The 15,794-nt window shown below is 40.7% G+C and overlaps 1 long non-coding RNA gene across 1 annotated transcript in view; it reads right to left on the bottom strand.

Moving 5' to 3' along the window:
• Positions 1-5,147: 5,147 nt before the first annotated feature.
• The window catches only part of LOC145505063 (uncharacterized), a 198,326-nt gene continuing 187,679 nt past the window's right edge, over positions 5,148-15,794 (bottom strand). Inside the window, exons 5-7 of the long non-coding RNA XR_014052816.1 lie at positions 15,439-15,562; positions 12,779-12,983; positions 5,148-5,383 (exon numbers count right to left, since the gene is read on the bottom strand). This is a non-coding gene — a long non-coding RNA (uncharacterized LOC145505063). The remainder of the gene's footprint in view (positions 5,384-12,778; positions 12,984-15,438; positions 15,563-15,794) is intronic.

Genomic DNA, 15,794 nt, shown 5'->3' with positions numbered 1-15,794 from the left:
TTTGCAACCCTATGGAAACTGAGCACAAATGGGAGGGTCTGTGGTGTTCCCAAAGCTTGGGACCTGTCATTTTCCTTCCTGCTCTTGTTTATTCATTGATTCATTCACTCATTCAGTGATCTGATAAATATTGAATAGCATTTACATTGGGATCTGGTGATGTGGGATACATCAACGGGTCCTTCCAAACCACCCTGCCTCCAAGCCTCTACTCACTCTCTCTTCTTTCTCTCTCCCCCTCCTTTCTTTCACACACACACACACACACACACACACACACACACACACACACATCCTCACTCGCACACACTCAGTAATTTCTTTCTCTTGCCTTAATGAGCACAGTAGAGAATAGTAATTGTCTTGAGTATAAGAGATACTCTGTCAACCAAAACTCCCCCTGGCCTGATAAAACTCTCCCCTGTTTTTTAAAACTATCTGCTCTCCTGACTCCAGGCAGTTCTCACAGTTCAAAACTGCCCACTGCTCTTCCCTGGGACTGTTCCAGGGTAATAGTTGCCTTTCAGAGGATTGTGCTTTTCTCCATGAATGGGAGAAAGCTTAGTCTCCATCCACCATGTCCGCTGATACTGCAGTATTCCAGCTCCTATTCAGAATCACAGAAGCACTTCTTACAGCTCAGGCCCAACTCTTAATAGATTACCTGTCTCTGAGATTAAAAGAAATGCCATCCACCTTGAGACAATAGATCTTTTTTTTCTTATGAGAATTTCCTTTGAGGAGACATAGTATGAAGCACCAGCAAAGCACTGAGCTTGGTCATCCAAAAGAACTGAGTTAGATTTTTTTTAATGATTTTACCTTTCTGAGACTCAATTTATAGCATCTCTGGAATGGAGATAGTTGGGCCTTCCCAATAGGCTTATTACTAGCATTCAATAAGATAGTATGGGTAAAACCCTTGAAATATAATACAGTAGGTGTGCAGTGGCTATTCTAGCCCTTCTTTGGCTTCAACGAAAGTTGAAGTGTGTGATTGTTGACAAATGTTGAGCTCTCAAGTCTCCAAAGGCAACCAAAGGCAGAATTCACGAAGAGAGTTTAATAATTAGCTTCTTTTTCTATTTCCTTGAACTAGTAGCTCATTAATGTTCCTTGCAAGCTAGACGTTACACTTCCTTGTAGGTCAAGTTACAAATGCTATTTATCTATGGGAAATTCCACATTTAATTCATAATTAATGAAACTAGAATATTTTTTTCATGGTTATCCATCTGAAAGTTGCACTTCTTACAAATAGCCATGTATCCTTAAGCTGGTAACCTATGTTCTTTGACTCTCAGTTTTCCCAACTAATTATATATGTCATAAAAATATGATGAAGAATGAATGAGAAAAATGTACATACAGCACAGTTTTTTCAATGTTATTTCCATGGTCTTTAAAATGAAAGAAAATTAAAACTCTCCCTGCCTACCATCAGTTAGTGTTCAGGAAAAAAATAAATAAAAACAAACAAACAAAAGAAAATTTAAAAAAAAAGTTAGCTGTTAAATAAAGAAACATTCATTATGAATTTTATTACTCCAACTACTGTAAACTGTGTAGGAATCTGAGCTGCAAAGCTGCCCATTAAACTGTCTGCTCTTTCCTGTTTAAACAAGGCCCCTCTTGGGTCATGGCTGCCTGAGCCTTCATGAGTCTGAATCCAGGAAGGAAGACGTTTCTACGGTAACCGCTGAGGCCTCCTCTGGAGGTTCTCTGGGAGAGGCCAGGGTCTGGTGCAAGTGACAAACCCCAGTTCCCTTGATAATGCGCAGAGAGGTAGCAGCCGTGATGTCCAGGCATGAGCAGAATGAGAGCATTCAGGCGTGAAATCCCTTTCAATCGCTCGTTTGTTTCCCATGATGGAGAATTCACTTTGTGCAGCTCTTGAAAAATGGCCGATCAAGGCTCAGTGATGTATAAATAATCAACTTTCCAGAAGGAAAGATATTTCTGTGACTTGGGAAAGGGCTATTGACATCCCATCATCATCGGGGTCAAGGTTTTAGATCATAAAGAAGAGTCCTGCAGCCTTATTTTATAAACTGTGAAATAGATCATCAGAAGGGAATAGGAGAAGATGGGTTAAAGTCAGACAGTGAGGAGGTTGGTATCAAAAAAACATCCTAAGTGCCTGGTGAATAAGGTCTGTGTTGTATAATCATGACTGTCACCATAAAGTGTGGTAAGTGCTCAGAGAAAAAGCTGGACAAGAAGCAGTAGGAATATGGAAGGGGGATACCTGAGGTGACCAGATACAAAGAAGAGATAGAGCTTGAGCTGAGACTTGAAGAATGAGTAAAAATTGCTGTCATTTATTTATGTAGCTGTCATTTATTTATGAAGGAGAAGGGGGCAACAGAGGATGAATTGGTTGTCTGGCATCGCTGACTCAATGGGCCTGAGTTGGAGCAAACTCTGGGAGATAGCAAAGGACAGGGAAGCCTAGCATGTTGCAGTCCATGGGGTCAAAAAGAGTCAGACATGACTCCACAACTGAACAACAACAACAACAATGTAGCTTTTGGGCTTCCCCAGTGGCTCAGCTGGTAAAGAATCTGCCTGCCAGTGCAGAAGGTGCAAGAGACACGGGTTCGATCCCTGGGTCAGGAAGATCCCCTAGAGAAGGAAATGGTAACCCAATCCAGTATTCTTTCCTGGAGAATCCCATGGACACAAGACCCTGGCAGGCTACAGTCCATAGGGCCACAAAGAGTCAGACACGACTGAAGTGACTTAGCATGCATGCATGTAGCATTTATGTATGACAATGTGCTAGACTCTTTCTATGCATCATCTCATTTAATCTTCACAAGAGCCCTCTTGTGTGGGTACCATTACTGGTCACTGTTTTTAAGATGAAGGAAAGAGGCCTAAAGAGGTTAGTTACTTTCCCACACAGCTAGTAGATGGCAGAGTTAAGATTCAAATCTAGGTCAATCTAATTCCTACATCCAGCTCTTTGACTATTGGCATACTGCCTTCCATAAGTAAGTGCAAGAATCTAGCATGTGGGTAAGTTGGGGACAGCGTTCTGGGCAGGAAAAAAAACCCAGCACACGCAAAAGCACAAAGCTACAATGCATGTTCGATCTGGTACTTATCAATGCTTAGTGGCACTACCAATCTTCCACAGCCTTGTCTAAGGATATGTGAGCCTCAATGTTGCTTCTGACTTCTAACAACCTGGCCCCGGCCATAGTGAGACCATCTGATGCTTATCCAATAATAAAAATCCACACACAATTGGTGGCCTGGATAAAGCCCCTACATCCTCCATAGAAGTCAGAATGGTAAAAATCTATTAGGAACCACTTTCTCTTTTACAACTCACTTTTACAGCCTGTGGATTTCTAGAAGCACTCATCATTGGGGTCTCCCTTTATTCTGGACACTCAGAGTAGAAACAATTTCCATCTCAGCTTCTTTCCACGGGGATATGCTGACCCGTGGTGCTTAGAGTCAAAGTAGTTCCAGTTCAGTAAAACCGCTTTCATGGAAAATCCATGGTGGAGCTTGGTGGAAAAAGTGCCTGCCCATGCCAAACACAGTGAAAAATAAAGAAAGTTATCCAAATGTCAAGGCCAAACTGGCCACGTAGCGGTAGGAGCTATCCAGGTCATAAGAGCCAACATTAAGTGCTTGCTCTGCAGGTACTCTTTAAAAATATATATATATATTTATTTATTTTTAATCAAAGGATAATTGCTTTACAATATTGCCTTTGGTTTCTGCCATACATCAGTATGAATCAGCCGTAGGTATACATATGCCCCCTCCCTCGTGAACCTCCCTCCCATGTCCCACCCCTCTGGGTTTTCACAGAGCACTGGTTTGAGTTCCCTGGGTCACACAGCAAATTCCCACTGGCTTTCTGTTTTACATATGGTAGTGTGTATGTTTTTATTCTACTTTCTCATTCATCACACACCCTCCTCCTAACCACCCCCACCGTGTCTACAAGTCTGTTCTCTATGTCTGTGTCTCCATTGCTGCCCCTCTGCAGGTACTCTTTATATATAGATTCTTATTCTTATTCCCTCCACAATCCCTCTTTGGCTCTGTGCAGAGGAAGGATCTGAGTCTCAGAAAGGTTTGGTTGCTTTTCCGAGATCATATAGAGTATTCCTACCCAGGACTCTCTGAGCCCCAAACCTCCACTTTTTTTTACACATCACTTCAAAATCAGCAATCTAGTAGCTGATTGGAATTATCATAATTTTGCCACTATTTTGCTCTGAGTTCCACCATTTTGCTTTGGATGTCCACTGGTTAGCATATATGCCGATGTTTTGGCAAGAAAGCACCTTCTGTGTTCCAGGTTTTCTGCTGGGTCCAGAGCATTTGGAGATTGCTTCATTCTGTAAGTTAGTCAGTCACTGAATATTTGCAAGGGCCAATTACATGCAAAGTGCTGAGGCTAAAGGAGTGAGCAAAAAGCAGAGACAGACCTTCATGAAATACCCTCACACTGTAGTGGATGCCATGAAGAAGCGGCACGAGAAGCCATGAATAGACGAAATGAGTGGGGGACAGGACTTAGTGCTTCCATTAAAGTCAGAGGAGTCCCCAAAGAGGTCCCTGGGCAAGATGGGGTAATAGTGTGCGTGAGGGAGATAAGCTGGAAGGAAAGACTGATGAAAACCAAGAGGAATAGGGATGAGTAAAGCAAGCAACTATAGGAGAGAGATTCAGCATTACAGTCAAGTAAGCCATGAAGCTGGAAGCAGAGAGAAAGTGGAGTTCACCTGTCTGAGGGCAGGGGTAGCTGGAGAACACCTTCAGGAGGTAGTGATGTCTAAGCTGAGAACTGAGGCTGCACCAGAATCCAACAGAGAAGGGGCTGTTTGGTGCACGCAGAGGAAACAGAACACACCCAAATCCAAAGACAAGAGAGCATGTGATTTGTCTGGGGAACTGCAAGTGCTTGTATGTGTCGTGGGAACTAAGAGAACAAAGATAGACCCAGGAGGAGGGTAAGGATGCTAAAGGGAGCAGCACTGGTGTTGAATAAAAATAGTACTGAGGAGCATTATTCTGATGGCAAATGTGCAGTCAGAGTATGGGATGTGTCCTATGGATATTAACAAGGTAGATGCCAGCATTATAAAAGGGGAGAGAAATGCGGAAGAGGAAAGGAGTCAGAAAAGGAACTGATATTTATTGAGCACCTACTAGCTGCCAGATAGAGTCAGGTAGAGCTCCACTCTATAGATGCACCAAAAGGTGAAGCAAATTGGCTGTGGGAACATTCACGCTTCATTCTTCCTCCTTGACTCCTGGGACTGTCTTGTTCCTCTATTTCCAAGAGCTTTCTCTTCCCTCCAGAATATTATCCAAGTGGGTGATTAAGACTGGCATGAGTCAGGACTCTTATCTGCAAATGACAAGAATCAAAATTCAACTAGCTTAAGTAAATGAGACGTAGTGGCTATGTCAGAATTAAGGAAATAAATAAGGAAATGTTTAGCACTAGGGCATAAGAGTGGCAGGAGTACACCTGGGCCTCAGAAACTACTAAATTCACTACAGCCCTCCGTCTCTCCTCTGCAACTCTCTACCCATAAGCTTTATTCTCTCTTACTACCAACCATTTCCTTCTTCCATATTAGCAGGAGCTTGGTCACCCACAGTTCTGGGGCTTTCTGCTACAGAAGGACATGCTGTTTGTTTCAGTTTTTAAATTTAGGGAAAGATTTCTGATTGGCCCAGTGTGGGTGGTGTCCACCCGTGAATCAATCAGCCACAACCAGGAACACAAGCATGGCTACCGAGGGATCACCCCGGTGATTTGGGGTCATTCTCCCAAACTCTTGGTGCATCAAGAAGCCATTCCAAAGAGGATCTACTAAAGTCATAGCAATATTTGCCATTAATGAGATATTTAAGACGTGGCAGGCTCTGAACATTGTTCACATTGTTGTTTGCTAACCTTATTTGATTCTCCCAACATCCATGAGAAGCAAGGATATCTAATTTATACATAGGAAATCTGAAGCTCAGAGAGGCCTATTGATTTGTTCAATGTCCTACAGCTAGGAAGTGGTTGGAGCAAAATTTGAATGCTGGACTGACTCCAAATCCATGCCTTTAACTCTCAACCTAATTACACCTACTTTGGCTTCCTTGGGAACTAAAGTGAGGGTGGTAAAATCCAGGAGTCCTGGGATCTACCTCTGCACTGTCAAGCTGTGTGGCCTTGGACAAAACCCCTAAGCTCTCCAGTTCTATTGTGTGAAAAATAAGGATAACAATTACTGCTCGCTTACTTTTATAATCATAAGATTAAGTGAGACTGAAAATGAAAGAGCTGAGAAAAGAACTTCATGCTAATGAAGGTGAGGCTTCATTATCATTTTATTCCTCCAGATTCCAGTATGTCATGGTTTTGAAACGTTCTGTAAAGCAAAATCTGTTCTTTGAAATAAGAGTATGTTTGTGAAGAGCCAATAGACAGACCTGAATATTTTACACTATTTTTTTTTTTAATAACTCCAGATTGACAGACTTTAACTGAGGAAACAAAAATAGAGTTAATCTATCCTGGATCCAAATGTTAGGCTCCTCTTGGTTTTTTTCAAAACAGACATTAACTTTGTTCCTCTGGATTCCTTCTGTGCTGACACCACCTGGTTTCTGCTTACTTTTTCTTTACACCTGTTTCTGTGACATGAGATTATAATTGGTTTCTGCTGAATTTTCTCTTGCTGCGATGTACTGATTAACCAAGAAAATGAAATCTTCCTTTCATTTAGGCAAGGAGTTCTGCCCCACCGCAAGGTCTCAGATGGAAATCCTTTAAGGAACTACGGTTCTGTGGAATAATTTCCATCCTTAGGAAATACTTGCAAGGTTCTATCAGAAGCCTTTGTCAGCCAACATTCTCTTTATGGCCCATCAGCTGCAAATTTGCCCAAGCTAGGAACTGTGGCGTAATCCTCCTACTCCTAAACCCACGCTCGAAGTCAGGCTCTAGGCTGGGTGATGGACTTCCCCAGCCCGCCTCCTGTCTGGGTCCCCTTCCACTCTGTGTCACAGCCTCAGCCCAGGCCTTCACACTTCCACTTTGGGAGTGTTTAAAAAGCCTCCTAATCAGTCATTCACCTCTACAATGGTGCCAGGGTGATCTTCATAAAACAAAGATTCTGACCACATCAGCCCTGCTGATCACCTTTCTGTGGCTTCCTATTTGCTAGATAACATGGTCCTCCATGGGCTTACCTGGTGGCTCAGACGATAAAGAATCTGCCTGCAGTGCAGGAGACCTAGGTTCAATCTCTGGGTCAGGAAGATCCCCTGGAGAAGGGAATGACTACCCACTCCAGTATTCTTGCCTGGAGAATTCCATAGACAGAGGACCCTGGCAAGCTACAGTCCATGGGGTCGCAAAGAGTCAGACATGATTAAGGAACTAACACTTCCACTTTCTTAAGGTCCTCCATAACTTGACCTCTGCACATCCTTCTAGCAGCATCCCATTGCTGCCCTGGCCTACCACACCATCAGGATCCACCTTACTCATCATGACAATGATACTTACTAACACTTCTATCTTTTATTGCATGTCTGAGTCTGTAGAACAATTTTTCACAAATTCTCAGAAACATCCTACAAGATATTTTATACTTTTATTATACTCAGATTCAGACACTTACAGAATCTGACCAGGATCACACAGCTGATCTCACAGGTGGCAAACTTGAGACCCAAGCCCAGGTCCATCTGATTCCCAAACTCTTTGTACTCTGCCACACGAACATTCTGAAATACTGGCAGTTCTCTGAATGAGCCATGCCCTTTACACCCTACCATCGTCTTTGCAATCACTCTTCCTGTAGCCTTTAATATCTTCCCTTTCTTTGACTAGCTGGCTGACGGCTACTCATGCCATAAGGTTTGTCTCAAATATCGCATAGGGCTTCCCTGGTGGCTCAGCCGGTAAAGAATCTGCCTCCAGTGCAGGAGACCTGGATTCGATCCCTGGGTTGGGAAGATCCCCTGGAGAAGGGAAAGGCTACCCACTCCAGTATTCTGGCCTAGAGAATTCCATGGACTGTATGTATAGTCCATGGGGTTGCAATGAGTCAGACACGGCTGAGAGACTTTCACTTTCACATCACATTGGGGTGAAACGCTGAGCCATTGCAGACGCAGAGATAAAGAAAGAAATAGAACCAGACTGAAAACCAGGAAACTAGGTGAGTCTCTGCAGCTCTGTTCACAAGATTCCTTGTATAAAATCTGGATAATAATTCTTCCTGCCACCTGGAGTTTCGAGGAGGATCAAACGGGACTTTATATTTGAAACCACTTCCCAAACTATCAAGCCCCATATAAATATGTTATTAATTGTTATGTTAATTAAGTAATTAAATCTCAGCTATAATAATGAACCTTAAAAATAACTGTTAATGGCTATTAATCAAAATGCAGGCTGAAAGTAATTACACTAATTAAAATTTTCAGTAATAATGATAATTGGCCTTGATACTGAAAAGTGGTCCATGGAGCGTGGATTCACATGAAACTGGGAAGTAAATAACACAAGTGAGAGTTGGCAAAGGGACCCAGAAGCAGGCTAATAACAAAACAAGCAGATGAGCCACACTATTCTCGGCTGAGAGTGCTGCCATGCTGAGGGAAAAGGGATTGATAAACACCAAAACCACCTAGTGTTATATGAGTATTTGGCTTGCAATGGTGCATATAGTTGTCTGTCTGTGTACATCTCTGGGTGGTAACACCTTCATAGTTAGCTTCACCACACTAAACTACATGTGAGTCTATCATCGGGCTGTTCCCTAATACCACCTACTCGTCAATCCTAAAGGAAATCAACCCTGAATATTCATTGGCTGAAGCTGAAGCTCCAATACTTTGGCCACCTGATGCAAAGAGCCGACTCATTGAAAATGACCCTGAGGCTGGGAAAGATTGAAGGCAGGAGGAGAAGGAAATGACAGAGGATGAGGTGGTTCGATGGCATCACTGTCTCAATGAATATGAGTTTACACAAACTCTGGGAGATGGTGAAGGACAGCGAAGCTTGGTGTGCTGTAGTCCATGAGGCTGCAAGGAGTCAAACATGACTGAACAACTGAATAACAACAGTAATATCACCATGTCTCCTGACAAATCCAAGATTCTTCATGGCCTGGTTCATGGCCTCTTGCATGAAGACTTTCTGGATTTTTCCTGGGAGACTAGGGATGTTTTTCTGATCTCCTTCACTTCTGTAAGCCTCCCCTTGGAACTTACAGTCCCAGTCCATCACTTCCTAGCCAAGTTTCAAGATGTTACTTAACATCTCTTTTATATTAAATAAATGAAGATAATAGCAGCATGGACCAGGCAGAATTGTTTTGAGAATTAACTAAGGTGTCTAAGTCTTTTAGAATAGGATTAGACACATAGTACTCCATTACTGTTCATCATCATTAATACTATTATTGTTGTTGCAATTATTGGTCTCGATATCCATCACTCTGCCAGACTGTGAGCTCCTTCTCTTTGTGTCCCTTCTTCCAGGACTTACCACATAATAGCTACCCCTTTCATTGTGGATGTTATAATGGAAATGGAGGAAGGATATTCTTGAGGAAACTGTGGACAAGACTAAGGGCAATGAGCTGGAAAATTCATTGACCATGAAATCATATTTGATTTAAATCTTGACTCTGCTACTTGTTTAGACATTGGTTTTGTGCAACTCACTTCCCCTTCTAGACTCAGTTTTTTCATCCAGAAAATAGAACCAATAATCTCTGGCCTATTTCCTTCCATCATGGGATTGGAATAAGGACACAGATGAGAAAGTGCTTTGTAAACTGAAAGGCACTAATCAAATATAAAATACTTTTACTGTTATTAGAACCATCTGGAAGTTGCTTGGACTTACAAATTGATAGAATCAGTCAGCACCTACTTGACTTACACAAAAAGCAGTTGTTATGCTTGGGTATTTTTTAAGCCCTTAACCCTACGGATATTCCAAGTCTTTTCTCCAAATTCACGCCCAGTTTGAGAATGTTCAAGTTTATTTTCCCAAAGACTGAGTAACAATAGGAATTCAAAATATAGCTAAGGCTGAAACTTCACTCAAGATTTCAGTTTCTATTTCCCTTAAGGAAGTTTCTAGAGTCCTAGCTCATAACTGAGTTATTAAATGGAGCTCAATTCACAGGGCTTCTCAAGGTAAAGGGAAGCTCAACCTTAGAGGTTGCTTTAAGGTAATGGAGAGTGTAAGATAGAGAGTTAATTGCCATACAAGAAAGAACCATATAGATGGTAAGAACACTGGACTAGGAGTCAGAAATCCTAAATTCTGACCTAGCTCTACAGTCTTCTAGTTTGAACATCTTCCCTATCTGGGCTTTAGTTTTCTCAGTAAAATGTGGATAATCTCTCCTGGTTTCATTAACCTTTGCCATAGAGCAAATCACCTCAAAATTCAGAGATGTAGAAGAGCAAGAGCTTGTTTCCCAAAATTCTGTGGGCTGCTGGGTAGTTCTGATCATCTTTCTGGGCCCACTCAAGGAGCAGCACTCAGTTGAGGAGTTGGCTGGGACTTGGACCCCATGGACACAGTTAGGACTCTGAGCCTCTCTTTCTGTACAGGGTCTTGTATACTTAAGGTGCTAGACTGGACCTCCTTACATTCTGATGCTGTTCCAGGAGAGGAGAAGTGGGACTGTAGGGGTGTTTAAAGCATCGCCTCACACAGTCACTCTTCTCATATTCTATTGGTCAAAACAAGTTACAGGGTCAGCCCAGACGCAAGGATTGGGGAAACAGACTACATCCTTTGACGGGCTGAAGGCAAAGTCAAATTACAAAAAGGGACATTGTTACAGGGAGGCATGATTCATGGGGATTCATGGATGTGGGGGCGGGCAGCTTTTTGCACCAATCTAACACACATCTGTCCTGCTTCTAGGGCTATTTGCAAACATCTAACTAATATAATTAGAGATACTTTGTAAAAGATAAAGTGCAATGTCATACAGATGGAAGAGCATTCAACTTTTGTTCTACTATTTGTATTCATATTATTTAACTGATTTCAAGATGATCTGGTTTAAGTTTTCAGATTTTGATTCCCTGTTAGTTAAGAAAAGTGTATGAGAATATAAGGAGAAGCGTCCCAGACAGGTGATACAGTATCATCATTCTGCAATCCATCATGAATTAGTGGATGCAGGCTTCAAGCATCCATGGCTTTTCACATTACAAAACCCAGGACAACTTGATCTTATATGTCTACTGAGGAGGAATGGATTACCTAGGAAGCTCTCTTGCTAAATTAACAAAAAATGATCTTTGTTCTGATCAAGATTTTAGTTCAACTGTCAATTTTCAGGAAACACATAAGACAAAGGAACATGTTAAGCCATACCACAGAAGTACCATCCTCAAATTCAGACTAGGAAAAACCACTATAGGAAAACAACCTGGTTTTCTCAATAAATAAATTATGAAGGTGAAAAAAAGAGGTGGGGAAGAAGCATGTGCATTAAGAGAGACCAATGACAATGTGTGAAACTTATTTGGATCCTGATTCAAATAAACTACTTTAAAAATTGTGACATTTTTATCATTTGGGAAATGTATAAACTGACAGGATAATGAAATTAAAAAATTAAAGCTATGTTTAGGTGTGAACTGTTATTATAGTTATGTATTTTTAAAAGACTCCTTAGACTTTAGGGTACATATTCAAATACTTTCTTGTGATTTGATATCATGTGTGTGTGCGCGCTTGTTCAGATGCTCAGTCATGTGCAGTTCTTTGCAACTCGTTGGACTGTAGCCCACCAGGCTCCCCTGGCCATGGGATTTTACCAGCAAGAATACTCGAGTGGGTTGCCATTTCCTCCTCCGGGGTTCTTCCTGACCCAAGGATCGAACCTCCGTCTCCTGTTTTTCCTGCACTGGAAGTGGATTCTTTACCACTAAGCCACCTGGGAAGCCTGAGATCATATTATAGCTAAGATTTACTAATACAGAATGGGAATAGATGGGTGGGGCTAGACATGAAACAAAAGTATCCATGAATTGATAACTGTCTAATCTAGGTGATAAGTACATGGGCATTGATTATTCAGTTCAGGCTACTTTAGTATATGTTTGAAATTCTTCATAAAATTTTTTTAAATAGTTAAGAAGTCAGACAGCCCTGGGTTCAACTAGGTCCCCCATATCTCTTCTCTTTAACCATATGTTCCATGGAAATTCACTTCACTTTTCTGAGCTTCCGTTTCCCTAAAAATAATGTAGAGATAATTTCCTTTCATTATTTCCAAATGATACTCTAAGGGCCAAATGAGTCCATGAAGGTAAAAAGACTTTATAAGCCATGAAAGGCTATAAATATGCTCTGAACTGTTTTTGTTACTATCACTATTGACCTGAAAATAATTTAGATCTTTTGGGCTCTGTCTTCCCCTTAGTAACAGTATCTCTTCATCTTTGGTCTGCTCCCATGTGAAATTAACCACAGACAATTCAGAAAGCTTTTGAGAAATGGTTATGAATTTGACAAAGGGTCTGAAGATAATTTTTAAATGTCATATTTTGCCTTTATCTCAAATCCAAGTGGGAAGAATTTCTGCTACTGGGTGAAATAACAGGGACTGTATTTACCCTCCTGCTGGGTACAACCAAAAAAATAGACTATATGTATGTTATTCACAAGAGGTGGCAAGAATACATAGAAGAACTATACAAAAAACATCCTCATGACCCAGATAACCACAGTGGTATGATCACTCACCTAGAGCCAGATATCTTGGGTATGAAGTCAAGTGGGCCTTAGGAAGCATCACTATGAACAAAACTGCTGGAGGTGATGGAATTCCAGCTGAGCTATTTCAAATCCTAAAAGATGATGCTCTGAAAGTGCTGCACTCAATATGCCAGCAAATCTGGAAAACTCGGCAGTGGCCACAGCACTGGAAAAGGTCAGTTTTCACTCCGATCTGAAAGAAAGGCAACACCGAAGAATGTTCAAACTACCGCAAAATTGTACTCATCTCACATGCCAGCAAAGTAATGCTGAAAATTCTCCAAGCTAGGCTTCAACAGTACATGAACTGAGAACTTCCAAGCTGGTTCAAGCTGGATTTAGAAAAGGCAGAGGAACCAGAGATCAAATTTCCAACATCCATTGGATCATAGAAAAAGCAAGAAAATTCCAGAACAACGCCTACTTCTGCTTTATTGATGATGCTAAAGCCTTTGACTGTGTGGATCACAACAAACTATGGAAAATTTTTAGAGATGGGCATACCAGATCACCTTACCTGCCTACTGAGAAACATGTATGCAGGTCAAGAAGCAACAGTTAGAACTGGACATGGAACAACAGACTGATTCTAAATTGGGGAAGGAATATACGTCAAGGCTGTGTATTGTCACCCTGCTTATTTAACTTATATGCAGAATACATCTTGCAAAATGCCAGGCTGGATGAAGCACAAGCTGGAATCAAGATTGCCAGGAGAAATATCAATAACCTCAGTTACACAGATGACACCACCCTTATGGCAGAAAGTGAAGAACTAAAGAGCCTCTTGATGAAAGTGAAAGAGGAGAGTGAAAAAGCTGGCTTAAAACTCCACATTCAAAAAACAAGGATCATGACATCCAGTCCCCCTTACTTCATGGGAAATAGATGGGAGGACAACGGAAACAGTGAGAGATATTTTATTTTGGGGGGCTGCAAAATTACTGCAGATGGTGACTGCAGCCATGAAATTAAAAGGCACTTGCTCCTTGCTAGAAAATCTATGACCAACCTAGACAGCCTATTAAAAAGCAGAGACATTACTTTGCCTACAAAGGTCCATATCCAAAGCTATGATTTTTTCCAGTAGTCATGTATGGATGTGTGAGTTGGACCATAAAGAAGGTTGAGCACCAATGAATTGATGCTTTTGAACTGTGGTGTTGGAGAAGACTCTTGAGAGTCCCTTGGACTGCAAGGAGATTGAACCAGTCAATCCTAAAGGAAATTAATCCTGAATATTCACTGGAAGAATTGATGCTGAAGCTCCAATACTTTGTCCATCTGATGTGAAGAGCTGACTCATTAGAAAAGACCCTGATCCTGGGAAAGATTGAAGGCAGGAGGAGACAGGGATGACAGAGGACAAGATGGTTGGACAGCATCACCCACTCAATGGACACGAGTTTGAACAAGCTCCAGGGGATGGTGAAGGACAGGGAAGCCTGGCGTGCTACAGTCCATCGGGTCTCAAAGAGTTGGACATGACTGAATGACTTAACAACAGCAGCAATGTTATTTGCATATAGATTTATATACATATATATATACATACAAATATAAATTTTATATATATATACACACATACGTTTACATATATTTACATATACATGAGAATGATTTTTAAGGAACTGAGTATCAGGCCCAAAAGGATAGTTGTCACTGATGTGTAAGAAGCAAACAAGTTGAGTTTCACAATTGCCTCGGTTTCCTGCTTCAATTGAGACAGTTTCCAGACCCCAAAAAAAGATATTCAGATTGGATGGGAAGAAGTGAAGCTGACTTTAGTCACAGATGACATGATCATTTATATAGAAAATCTAACAATCTACAAAAAAGAAAAGAAAAGACTATTAGAACTGAGTGACTTTAGCAGGTCTATAATGATCAATTATATATCTATACAGTAGCAGTAAAATATCAGAAGTTTTACATTTTAAAAATACATCATTGTCAATAGCATAAAAATATGAAATATTTAGTGATGAATCTGAAAAATCTGTGAAATATCTATACACTCAAAAATGGTAAAACATTGCTAAAAGATGTTTAAGAAAATCTGAGTAAATGGCGAGATGACTATAATCATATGCTGGACAACTCAATCCCCAATATTAAAGATATTCTCCCCAAATTTATGGATAGATTCAATGTTATCCCAGTCAAAATGCCAGCAGAATTTTTTTTAATAAATTGACAAACTGATTCAAAAATTCATGTGGGAATGCAAAGGATCTAAATCAGCCAAAAGAACTTCTAAAAAGAACAAAGTTAGACAACTTCCACTATCTGATTTTATCTGATTTCAAGACTTATTAGAAATTACATTAATCAAAACAGTTGTATTGGTATGAAGATAGACAATAATCTCAATGGTACAGAATAGAGTCCAAAGATACAAGGAGATGAATATATATATATATGATTTTTAATACAAGTGCAAAAACTATTCTGTCAAGAAGAGTAGTCTTTTCAACAAATAGTGTTAGGTTTGGATATGCTTGTGAAAAATAAATAAATAAAAAACAACTTTCAATCTGTTTTTTGTTCCATAAACAAGAATTAACTCCAAGTGGGCCATAGACCTACATGTAAAATCTAAAACTATGCGATTTATAGAAGAAAACATGGAAGAAAACCTTTGTGACCTTGAGCTAGTGAAGGTTTCCTGGGATCCAGCACGACAACCACAATCTACAGAAGAATGAATTGGATTGAGGGCAGGAGGCTCCACTCTGCTGGTGACGTCATTACCAGGTGGTCATTTAGGTTCTGGTGAGAAAGGGAAGAGTTTAATGAAAGTTCCTATGAAGATCTGTGAAAAAATTCGACTCATGTAGGTTTTCTGAAATTCCTTGGAGACAAAACGATCAGTTCCATTTTAGTTCTTTTTCTTCCAAGACCCAATCTAAAACTTCCTTTTTGTTTTGTTCTGTCTTAGCATTTGCCACCACCAACCCTCCTCCTCCCCCTTAGACTTCTTTCTCTGCCTTTTGAGAATTGG

This window comes from Giraffa tippelskirchi, chromosome 5 (genome assembly GCF_054371585.1).
Source record: "Giraffa tippelskirchi isolate mGirTip1 chromosome 5, T2T-mGirTip1v1.2.pri, whole genome shotgun sequence".
Classification (NCBI taxonomy): domain Eukaryota; kingdom Metazoa; phylum Chordata; class Mammalia; order Artiodactyla; family Giraffidae; genus Giraffa; species Giraffa tippelskirchi.
This window is presented reverse-complemented; position numbering and strand designations above follow the sequence as displayed.